Source organism: Mustela lutreola, chromosome 9, assembly GCF_030435805.1.
Source record: "Mustela lutreola isolate mMusLut2 chromosome 9, mMusLut2.pri, whole genome shotgun sequence".
Taxonomy (NCBI): Eukaryota; Metazoa; Chordata; class Mammalia; order Carnivora; family Mustelidae; genus Mustela; species Mustela lutreola.
In genome coordinates, this window is record NC_081298.1 from 93882309 (window position 1) to 93895025 (window position 12717).

Genomic DNA, 12717 nt, shown 5'->3' on the forward strand with positions numbered 1-12717 from the left:
TTGGTTTGCTGCATTATCCTATTTCAACTTCTTTTTTTTTTTTTAAAGATTTAATTTATTTATTTGACAGACAGAGATCACAAGTAGGCAGAGAGGCAGGCAGAGAGAAAGGGGGAAGTAGGTGTGGCAGTCAGAACATGTGGTCTCTTTCATATTGAGTCTTTGCAATTTGATGAGACTAGTTTTACCAGGCAGTTCAGAATGAGTATCACAAATGGCCCATGCATGCTTGAATGATACGTGTTTTCTGCTTATTGGATGCCAAGTACTATATGGCTGTATTATAGCAAATGTATCATTTTATTGTTCGAATACTTGTATTCAGTTATTTTATAATCTGAGCAATTGTTGACTGCATAATCTATTCATTTTTGAGAGAGTGACCCATTCTGATTGTGGATTCATCAATGTCTCCTTTCAATACTGCCAATCACATGTTTTGAGTTTGTTTTGTTAGTTGTATACAAAGTATTACTGTTATTTCACTTTAATGGATACTTCTTTTTAAGACTAAGAAGTGTTTGTCATTTCCATAAAGTTAAGGTTTTCTTCTACAAAATAATATTTCATCAGTTCCCTTTTGATTAGCATTGGGTATGTGTGTTGCATAACCTTACTGCCAATATGTCTGTCTTAATTTTAGATATTTCTTTCATAAATAGGATATATGTGAATTAAAGGGAAAAACCTAAAATTTTATCTTTTTTTAAAAGATTCATTCATGGGACGCCTGGGTGGCTCAGTTGGTTAAGCAGCTGCCTTCGGCTCAGGTCATGATCCCAGCGTCCTGGGATCGAATCCCACATCGGGCTCCTTGCTCCACAGGGAGCCTGCTTCTCCCTCTGCTCTGCCTTCTACTCTGTCTGCCTGTGCTCACTCGCTCTCTGACAAATAAATAAATAAAATCTTTTAAAAAAAAAAAGATTCATTCATTTATTTGAGAGAGTGCATGCCTATGAGCAGTGAGGGAGGGGCAGAGAGAGAGAGAGAGAGAATCTCAGATAGACTCCATGCTGAGCGTGGAGTCTGATGCAGGACTTGACCTGACCCTGAGATTACCACCTGAATCAAAACCAAGAGTCGGACTTCCAACCGACTCTTTCCCCCAGGCATCCCCATAAAAATTTATCTTCTTTCTTTTCATTTTATTTTCTTTTCAGTGTTCCAGAATTCATTGTTTATGCACCACACCCAGTGTTCCGTGTAATACATGCCCTCCATAATACCCACCACCAGGCTCACCCAACCCCCTCACCCCACCCCCCAAAATCCTCAGTTTGTTTCTCAGAGTCCATAGTCTTTCATGGTTTGTCTCCCCCAATAAAGGCCTCACACACTCAAATTCATTTATTTTGAGTATCAATATATTTGAAATTACTTCTGCAATATCATTTTTGTTTCTATTTACCACACTTTATTTTGCTTCCTCATCCCCCCCATCCCTATTTTCTGTTGAATCCATTTTTTGTGTTCTTTTTTTTTTGCTAATATTTGGCAATGACACATCCTATTTCTATCTTTTGGGTGGATAATCTCATTTCAGGGTTCATCTCTCCTGGGGGTGTTCTGTTGTGTGCCCTTCCCCGCAGGCTGGTTTTGTGGTTGCCTAAACTCCAGCTCCTTGGGCTATGGCATTGTGGACAAGGTGTTCATGGGAGCAACTTTGTCTGCATGTCTTCTCCATGTGGATGGAGGAGTTCTGAACTTTCTGCCTACACAGGGAACATGACCAGGGCTCAGTTTCTTTCTTGGGCTGCATCTCAGTTTCTGGTCTGGGATAAACAGTGTGTGTCCAGACACCTCCCCGATGTGGGCAGTCAATCCAGCCTTCCGGGGTGGGCCAGCTGGAAGCTCAGGGATCCCTGGCTTCACCCAGGAGCCCTGTCCAATCACAGTGACTTGTCACTGTTCCTATTATTCGCTGCATTTCAGTTTCTGCTTATCACTTGGTTTCCTTCTCCATTATTTGCCTGTGAATATCTTCCTTTCTTTATTCTCTTTAACATGGTTCTATGCATACCTACTAAATAAACAAACATATCTGTCATTCCTCTATGCAGAGATGGAGGTGAGAGGCTGGCCTCCTGACCTGAGAGTCCCATATTAATTGCTCACAGATACATTAGACTGAAGCTGAATGACAGTTCTTGTTGGAACACTTCTGGGTAAAAATCCCCTCTGCGAATATTCAGGAAGGGGGTTCCTATCCTCCTCAAGCAACCCTAAGGCTCCATCTTCTTCATTTCTCCTATGTCTTCCCAGTTGGCTCTGGGCTCTCGAATGGGACCCCGCCACCCTTACTGCCCATGCTTCCAACCTCACAGGCCTGGACTGGGAAGTCCAGCAACTTCTCCAGAAATACCCACAGGCAGTTTGAAGGTCCAAAATGGCAACTCAGAAATGCAACAGCAGAAACAGAAGGGCACTGATACAGAGGGATAGGAGTAAGGCTAAGGAAGAGCTTTTCCTGAGGTGGTTTCTGGGCTGTTCTGGACCATGAACAAATGTGTTCAGACCTTTGCCCAAGTCAGCGTTAGGCTGACTCTAGAGCTGCAGGCTGGGAGGCTGCCCAGGCTCTGGAACCTCCTGTCTGTCTGTGGGCTCTGGCCTCAGGATGCTGAGGACTTGGTGCTGCAGCTGACCAGAATTCTAGGGTGTAGCCTAGGCCCCTGGCACACGTTTTCCCAACCCTCTTCCTGCCCTCTTGAGTGAAACAAATTCACTCAAGAATTTGAGTGCTTGTTGACACTCTTGGAGCCTCTGCTTCTGGCCCACTCAGGAGAGCACGCAAATCTTAAATATCATTTATTAAGCTTCATTATGTGCTTCATGGCAGAGAGATCTATGCTAAAGACTGTGTCTTCTGTCACCCCATTGGGTCCTTGCATGAGCACTATCATGGCATGGGGGCCAATGTTATCACTATTTTACAGATGAGGACACTGAGGCTTATAGAATTCAGGGCGCTGGCCCACGTTCACACTCCTGTCACATGGCAGAGCTGGGAATGAAACTCAGATTTGTCTCATATTAAAGGCTGGGCTGTTGCCTCTCCACATTTCTGCTGAGGATACAATCAGAGGCGGTTGTAATATCAGTGTTTGCTTCCAAGGAAGCTTCCAAATTGCCCATCTTTTCTGGGGGAAAGGGGCTCCATTGTTCACTGCTTCTCCAGAAAGCAGTCCAGTGCTTCCAAGATCCTCTGGAAGGAACTCTGTGCATTGTGAAAGAAGGCTGGTGAGATCTTTCTGGCAGCTTTGGGAGAGGAGGGGATTCTGGGGACCTGAGAGGCAGGAGAGTTCAGGTGCAGCATGAGTAAAGGCTAGTCCTGACCACAGGGAAAGGGGGAAGTGATGGAAGGGTGTTTGGGGGCCAGTTGTGCCCTGAAACCAGTCAGGCAGCTCTATTCACACCAGTCAGGCAGCTGCCACTTAAGGAAAAGTCTGCCCCCATCCCTACCCCTACCCCTTCCCCTTCCACAGGGATGCCCTCTGAGCGCCAGGTTCTAGCATCTCTCCCAGTGTAAGTCCAGCTTCAGAACCACCTTATCTGGAGGGGTTAATTTACAGTGCAACTGTTTTCCCTTTAGCTGTCTCTCAGAAATGTGAGACAGGGGAAGGGAAGACTTCTGCAGGAGGAGGGGGAAGACACCCCAAGGGAAAGGTTAGTACCCACATTCTCCACAGGGCTCAGAGCCACTTCTGGGAGACTCTTCCCCATGTCCTGCAGCTAGGTCCCTGCCTTTGCAGTGTGTGTCCCAGGCCTCATGCCCCTGGAGGGCCCTGTGCCCTGTCCAAGGGGTTCGCCTGGAGAATGGAAACCGTGGTTAGATAACTGGGGCACCAGGGCCCTGGACCTGTCTGCTAACATGCCCAGTTGCACCTGTGCCCATCTGTCACTTGAGAGACCCTGCTGATGCTCAGCCCAGAGGTGGCTCAGCAGCTTCTCTTGCATGAGGCCTGGACAGCTCCAGGCTCCAGCCACCTGGATCTGGGTTGTGTGAAATTAGACCTCCTTGACCCAGCCATCCTGACCTCAGAGGGGCCAGATGACCCTGCAAGTCTGGAAGCTCTCTGGCTCTGGGCTCTTGGAATCTTTGTCTCCTCTAAGAGCCATTTCTCCTTACCTCACTTGACCTTTCTGAAACAGGGTGGTGTCACTGATGGAAAGGGGCTCCCTGTCCTTTCCCTCTGCTGAACACTGCTGTGTACATCCAGAGGAATTTACCTTTTCCTCCTCCTAGAAAGAGAAGATGATCAGTCAGGATGGGCTGAGTTAGACTGCAATAACAAACCTCAAATTCCAGCAGTCTGGAGCAGTGAAGACTTATTTCTTACTCATGCTCCATTGTCCACTGCAGGTTGGTTGGGGTCCTGTCCATGACATCAGGGACTCAGGCTGATGGAGCAGCTCTTTGGAACAGCGCCTGCTGCTGTGAAAAAGGGAGGGGGCTTGGAGGGCTTGAAACTGACAGTGAAATGCTCCAGCCAGGAAATGATACACAGCACACGGTCCTCCAACCACCAGGGGACGGGGAAAGGTGTTCAGAAGGCAGAAGGGTGGAAATATAAACCATAGCGTTTGCAGTGTGGTAAGGCCAGGACCCATTTCTGGATGGGTGAGGAGCTGGGCTTTCAGGTGAGTGGTCAGAAGTCACCAGGGACCTGGGGAGATCTATTCTCCCAATTGCCCCTTCATTCAGCACTATTGACTTTGAAGATAGACTGTCCTGGTTTAAGTTTGAATGCTGCCATGAACTAGACATAAGACTTGGGGTGAATTGCTTAGCTACTCTCAGACTCAGTTTTCTCATCTGTAAAATGGAAGTGCTACCATCCAAGATGCCACAGCCAGTAGGTGCTAGGACCGAAATTCCCAGACACCTGTGTCTGGGTCCGTAGCCAGTTCTTTCAAAACCCTAAGTCTTCATTGACTAAAAAGTAAATAAATAAGAATATCCATGCCCCCCCCCACCCAGGGAGTGCTGCTGCCTGGGTAGCTCAGTTGGTTAAGCAGCCAACTCTTGGTTTCAGCTCAGGTGCTGATCTCCTGGTTGTGGGACCAAACCCCATGCCCAGCTTTGCACTGGGTAGGGAGTCTACCTGAGATTCTCTCCCTCCCCACTCTGCACCCCCCGCCCCCACTCATCCATGTGCACTATCTCTCAAAAAAATTAAAAAAAGTACTCTTCCCCCCAGCTGCTTAATAATATCCACGTGGCACAAGATAGCAGTGGAACGTCTCCCTACTTGCCCATTCTTTGCTTTCTATTCCAGGCCCCACATTTCTCCCAGCAGTTGTAGGCATTCTGGATCCTCCTGCCAAGCCTGGCTCCAGACTGGCTGGAGGGTAGAACTTGTTCTCAGCTCCTTTTCTGTCATTTGCTGAGGACTGATGGCCGGTCTCCTTCAGATCTGTTTAGCCCAGGTTCTCACCTGCACCTGCCTCCCACTGCACAAGGAGCGACCCCAGCCCAGCTGGCAGGACCCCATCCCCTAGGCTTCCTCAGCCCTGGAGTGTGCTTGGGAAGGTGCTGGGGGGTCCCCTCTGCAGAAAGGAGGGTGAGATTACAGAATCATTCTAAATAAGGCAAAGCAAAGCCATTTATCTTGGGACATTAGTCACTGAGCTGCTGACACAGGAAAACATGCTGTACTCCTGGCAATTGCCATTTACATTAAAACAGGATGATTTGTGGGGTTGGAGGCTTGAGACCCTTATAGACTACACACCCACCTCAGTCAGTCCTGGGAGGTGCCAGAGGCTAGGGGAGAAGGGCGGCCTTGGCCTGGACAAGATAGGGTCCGAGTTTGCAGCCCCATTTCCTTCCAGGTATACATCGGCTGTGGGACACAGGACGTGCCTCAGCCTCCCAGGGCCACACTTACTGGGTTCAAGGTCAGCATCACATTTTATGTGTATTCTTTTTTCTTGGCTATGACTATTTAGTATTTGGAAGGAAGGGCTTTCAAACCTCACACTTCCCTATATTCCAAAGGCAGATGAAGATTTAGAAACCATCTGCATACTGTTCCTCCCTCTCCCTCTCCCTCCCAGCTCTCCTTCCCCCTTCTCTCTCTATCCTTCTACCTTCCACCCTTCCTCCCCCTACACCACACGCACGCTTGTGCACACACACACACACACACACACGGATGAAAAGGCACTGCTGAGATCTGATGCTGTCTTCCTAGCTTAAGTAATATGGAATCGATAAATCAGGAGAAAGGAAACTTGGGAGGACTTGGGGGCCCAGCATTTCCTCTTAGTCTTCCTTTCAAGACTTATGACTTGGTCTGAAGCAAATCCCAGGTGACCTTTCTCATCCACAGTCACGCATAGGACAGGTGTCTTCTCCAGCCCCAGGTTCATACTCGATGCTCCTGGCTACCAGGTTCTTCACACCTACAGTGCACCTGGGGAGTCAAGAGTGGAGGGCGAGGCTTGGCCTGAGCCAGTGAGAGAATCATATTCTCCCAGTCTCAGTGATTGGGTCAGAGATGGAGATTTGGCCCAGTCATAGCCAGTGAGCTTCAAGGAAACATTTGTTGCGTTTCTGAGAGAGTAGAGCTCCAGCAAGAAAGGGAGGAGGGGTGAAAATGTACATGTTTCTGGCACCGAATTTCTTCTCCTGGGCAGTGTGGTCTCAGGAGGTCAGGCACTGCTGCCTGGAGGGGAAAGCTGGAAGGTGCTGGAAGGTCACCTTATGAAAGTATAGTTAGAGCAAAGACACAGAAACGGAATCTTGGGTGATGTCCTTTAAGCCTCTGGCTCAAGCTTCTCTGGCTTAACCGGTTGAGTTTGGATTAAAAGTCAAGACATACTTTGTGTTGTTTAAGTCAGTCTGAGGTGGGCTTTGTGTCACATACAGACATAAGAGCCTGACCAGTACAATAAGTAAGTGTGATCAGGGCACAGAAGGCCTTGAAATTCAGCCTCTGTGCATTTGCCACTACTGAGAACCCCATTGTGTTCTAGAAAAGCTTTAATCCTCTTCCAGGACCCTGTAATGCAGTCTCCCCCCTTAGAAGTATTCCCTGACTCTGGGACCCAGACTGCACCTGGGGCGTGCTCTGGGCTGCAGGGTAAGGCCAATGTGCTGATTGGTTCCCATCCATCCTCTATACTGGAAGATGGACCTGCCCTTGCCTCCTGTTCCTGTGGCCCCTGGCACACAGTAGCTGGACTGTTCTGCTGAGCAGTTATGTGGGCAAGAGGACTGAATGGGGGATGGGGGCAGGCTGGCAGACCTCAGGGGGAAGGACAGGAAGAGTGCAGATGGGAAGTTGTGAAAGCCCAGACTGGGCAGTGGAAGTGAGATTTGGGACAAGGAGAGAAATTGCTTTTAAAACAAGGGGGAAAGCCGTGTATGTAACCTGGAGCTGAGATCTGTCCACTTTCACTTGGAAAGTGTGATGAGTGGCATGGAGGTCCTAGGGCAGAATGACAGGAGAATGGCTTCAGGTTGGGGTGGGGTAAAGTGGGGGTGGGGCAATCTCTGGCCACAGCAAGGCGTCCTGCTCCTCTGTGCTCCTTCCGGCGGGACAGCCAAGCTAGATGTTCGACATCTGGTGCTCGCCTGGGTCATCCAAAATGGTGGGTGGGAAAAGTAAGTGATCCTGATTGACTCTGGAGGGCACTTTCATACTTTAAGTGATAGAGAGGTGCCTGGGGTGTGGATGTAACTCCAAACTGATTGTGAGCATTGGCCTAGGAGTGGGGAGTCAGTGTGCTTCTAATCTCCCCCAACTGAGCTAACACCAGAGCAGGTGTTTTGAGGATGCGTGGAACTATCCTGAGGAGCACCATCTTTTCTCTTTGGGCTCTGGACCTCCCGGACTGCCACCCTGGCTGCTTTCAAGAGGGAGCTAAAGGGCAACCAGTGTAGAAGACTTGAGGCTTCTGTCCCAGTGGGAGCAGACCTCAAAGTGGGGAACCAGGGCTGTGGGCAAAGGGAGGAAGGCTGAAGAAGGGCTGCTTCCAGAGGTGCTTGAGGGCTTGTCAGACCTGCCCTCTCCCAGCCACCAGAGCAGGACCTCTAGAATTTCATTGCCAGTAGGAGAAGGGCCTTCCAGTGTTCTCGACCAGTCTGTGGGCTCAGAGGCAACGCAGGGACAGAAGTTGGGGTGGTTGTGTGTAGCCTAGCTAGGAAGGGAGTCAGACTATAGTCTGTGCCACCCAGCAGTTGCTCCCTGAAACTTTCAGCCTGGAAGCTGATGCCACCCATCCAAGGGGCCAATGCAGGTGGGTCTTCTGCCCACCTGGAGCCCTTAATAAACATCTCATCTCAGGTGCATGTGTGAACTCTGGGTCCCCCCAAGGCTGCCATACTGCAGCCCTCTGACTAATAGGTACTTGGTGGGCTCCTAAGCTCTGCTCCCAAGTGGCCTTAGTTCTCCTGTCTGCCCAATATTTGACTTTGTTCCTCTTCCTTTAGGCCTGGCCCCCTCCATCCTCTCTCCCATCCTTATGCCCCATGCCAGCCCAGCCCTTCCCGCTGGTGGGGACCCTGCTTCCCTCCTGAGGCAAAGGCCTGAGCCGGGGGACAGTCACCAGCAGGCCTTCTTAGCACTTTCCAGACCCCTAGTGGCTTCCCGCTTCTCCAGAGTTGGCTTCCACAGTGTTGGCCTGGAGCCCCCAGTAGCTTCTGACTCAGATTGAGGAAGAACGGAGTAAAGTAAGGTAACCCAGGGGTGGGCCTCTCTCTTGAGCCCCCTCCTGCCCCTGCTTGCCCTCCCTAATTTTCTGCCTAGCCACACTCAGGCACAAGTCTTTAAACAGACATGTTTCATTCCTCTTGGGTATATATCTAGGTGTGGAATGGCTGAATCATATAGTCGGTGTGTGTTTAATTTTGGAACAAACTCACAGCTTTCTAAAATACGTACGTGCCCCATCTTACATTCCCTCCAACAGTGTGTGAGAGCATCAGCTGTCCCTCCTCTTGGCCAGCTCTTGGTCTTGTTAGTCGTCTTCCATTGGGGCTGAGGGCAGGTGGGTTATAGCGGTAAGAATAAAAGGACAGAGCTGGAGCGAGAGTACAGGCAGAGAATAAACCAAAAAAAAAGAGATTGGGTTTAGAAATGCACTGTGCTCTTTGCAACTCTTACCATTGCTTCTTAGCCCTGTGAGCTTAGGAAAGCACTTGAACCTTTTTCACCTGAAAAACAAGGGTATCACCTTTACCTTTGTTGAGATTAAATGAGATAATATATGGACACCTATTTTCATAGTGCCTGGCCCAGAGCTGCTGTTGGTCTATGCAGCATCCTCGTGTGAATTAGGTAGAGGTGCCCCTTTAGCTGGGTTGATTTGACCCTGGGCCAGGGTGCTGGGAACTCTGCATTTTGAAGCTATTTTCCCGGGATGGGGAGGCTTTGGCAGCATGCAGACTGAATTATTTGCAGTGATTCTCTTTGTCCCATAAATTCTCAACAAAAGTACGCTGAACAAATGAAGTTGAAAATAAGAGGTGAATGTATTTATTATTGGAGTCTTGTGTATATGTCGCCTCTCCCCCATAGGGGAGAGTCACTTGTTCTGGTGACTTCCCTACATTCTGCCACATGTACTTTGAGTCTCTGAGACTTCAAGTTCCTATCTCCAGGTCAGATCCCACTTGGGGAAACGCCTTTGGAGTCTGGTACCTGTATGGAGTCATAGAGAACTGGGCTTATTTTCGTAGTCTGATTCTTGGAAACACTTCAGTGTTTCAGAGGTGTGCTTGAGACAGTAGCATTTATGGTGACTGGATTTGGTCTTTGTTTAGGGAGGGACAGATAGAGGCACTAAATAGTTGGAGACTTTAGGAAATATGGCCAGAGCAGAGAGGTCCTGAGGAGCTAGAGACAAAATCACAGGACTCCTGCAGGTCTGAAATGTCGCTGGGTTTCTGAGGTGAAGTCTTTGGTCAGGAAATCATCTCTGCTTTGCTGTGGCCCCAACAGACAGAATAGGCCAAAATACATTTCCCTAAAATGAACTCAAGGGAAACACCTTAGCTCCAGACATGCAGCTTGGGAGATGAACAACTCATGGCAACCAGGCCTTTTGATTTATGTGTTTACATCCTCAAAAGGAGCCTTTCTTTACCTGAGGGACTTTTGGTTGGGTACCTTTAATTAGGAGAACAGGACATGTAAACTTTGTTTATGGAGAGGCTGGGGTGGGCCAGGAGGCAGAGGCTCTCCAAGCTGCGGGCTGCGGCCCGAGAACCAGGAGAAGTTTTCCTCTGAGCCTTCTGTCCTCCTGGCCTCAGCCCCGGCACAGCACACGGTAGGACTCCCTGGTTGTGACGCATCAGTCACTTCTGGGACTCCTGTGAGTCACTGGAGAAGCAGTGTTATCTTTCCAAAATCCAATTTACCAGTGACCTTGGGAGTTGAACTGTGTGGGTAGTGAGGGGTGTCCCACCCTGGGGCATTCTGTTCTTTTCTCTTTCCAAGCATAAGGTTAGACTTCAGGAGAGCTCTGTTCAGCCAAGGGAACTCACTAGAAGCTTGTTCCTTCCACCAGTCCTTCAGGGCCCAACCTTTCCAGGCCCAGGAGAGTTGCCCAGATACAGCTAGGGCCCCAGGGCAGAAGTGACAGTCCTGGGCAGTGGGCCTGGGTGCAGGCTGGTAGCCTTAGGACAGAAAGGCTTCCTGGGAGGGCCCCCGTGGCTAAGGGTGGGGCAGGGGTGAGGCTGGAAGGGCACCTCCGTGCTCCCTGCTTCCACCCCCTTCTGCCAACCCTTCTCTCCCTTCTCCTCCGCTGCCGGCACAGTGCCGTCTCTGAAGGTGACTTTCACCTTCCTCGCTCGGCGCTCCTGCTCTCCCGCTCTCCTGACTGCCTGTCACCGCTGGAGTGGGGAAGCGAGCGACATAAATCCTTCCGAGTCTCTGTCCCGCAGCGCTTGCCTGCACGGCCACGGGGAGGAGGCTCCAGCGGCTGTAAATCACCGTCCCCTCCCGCGGGCCACCTGCCCTTCATCACTGTGCTTTACGGCGCTGACACTGGCCAGGATTTAGTGGGCCCAGCCAGACTGAGGCTGCCTCATTGAAATGCCCCTTCCACCCGTCCCACCTCCTCCCCTTGGAATTAAGGCCACCCATAAATCCTGGAGATGCCCATTTGCATATCCATGTGCATACATTTGCCCCTCAAATTGCCAGCGTTAGAACTCATGGAATGGTGGAGCCTGCCCAGACTGGGAGTTTCTGTCACCCCAACTCTGGCTGAAGAAGGGGAAACGGAGGCAGTGAAGGCACAGGGACCTGTCTCTGGCACAGCAGAAGTGGTGCAGAGGTGGGGGGTGGCCAGGAGGGATTTAGCCTAAGTAGGTCCAGGAGTCAGAAGTTGAGTGAGGGACAGTGAGCGGATTCAAACTTCAGGCTCTAGCTAGGCTGAGGCCAGGAGCTGCAGGGGTGAGGGTAATGCAAGGGCCAGCCCCAGGGACACCCGAGGATGCCTCTCAGGAAGGTTTCACAGTGGTGGGGACAGCAGAGGGAGCAAAGGCTGGCTCCTCAGGGAAGAGCCATCAGGTGTGGCCTCACCAGGAGGTGAGGGGGTGGTTGGGGGAGCAGATGCTGCCTGTGGTGGTGATCCAAGCAGGCCTCACAAGGCAGACTGAGGGCAGGGGCTAGGAGTATACACACCAGGGCCTCCCCTGGTTCCTTCTGCCTCAAGGAGGTGCCAGCCATGACCAGGCCCCTCACTGAACACGAATCATCTACTGGGAAGGGTCAAGGCCTGGTGGAAGCCTGTAGAACAGAAAGATTCTTTGAGTCTGCTCTCCTGCCCCATACCCCCAGTATCAGTCCAGCCCTACTGTGCCTGGGAGCATCACTCATGGGTTTAGTGATGGCTTCTCTGGGCAACTCTGGACAGGTCCTCTCCAAGGGTGAGTGCCCTCTGAGTCCCTCCCTCATGCTCTTTTCCACTCAAGGTAGGACCGTAAAGCTAAGGCTCAGATCTTCATAGGCTCTTAGGGTGAGGGGGGGACCACAGCACAGCCAGCAAACCTTGCCCTCCTTGACCCTAGGCCCCACTCAGTCTTCCAAGGAGAAGCTCCATGCTGGGGACCCAGGGTCCCCAGGTGGGTCCAGAGCCAGCTAAAGACCAAGTCAGGGGGATGCTCCACCCAGATAGGATGCCTCTGGCTCTGCATGTCTGTCCCCTCTCTTGTCCCTGCTCTTCTGTCCCTCACCCCTGTGGGGTGTGCATCATATGTTTCTAATTGACTCATAAAAAATGCCTTCTCATCACAGGCTTGTGTTGCAACAGTGTGGGGAGCAGCAGGCTTTGGGGGAAACCTGTTGCTTCTTCCTGAAATCCAGAGTTCTGACAGGATTCAGGTGGGTTCTTCCAACCCATTGCCATAGCCAGGCCTGGGGGGCTCCCTTTCTCCCTCTGCCAGAGCAGGCCCTGGAGGCCTGGGTGTGGAGTCCTCCTCTCAGAGTCTCCTTTACTGGCTTAGCCCCTCTCTTCACCCTACACCACCCCACCCCATCCCACCACCAGAAGTCTGGTGAACAAATCCCAAACAGCACAGAGCAGCTTAGGGACTCAGTGGGGCTGAGTCCTGACAGCAATGTCTCTGCCTTGAGCCTTCTCTGATCCCTCCAGGGCTCTGTCCTCAGCAGCCCAAATGAGGCCAGCTGCCCCAAGATGGGTCTGCCTCTCCCCAACACCCCAGCTCAGGGAGTAGCTGATGGTGGGAATGGGCCTGGAGTAGAG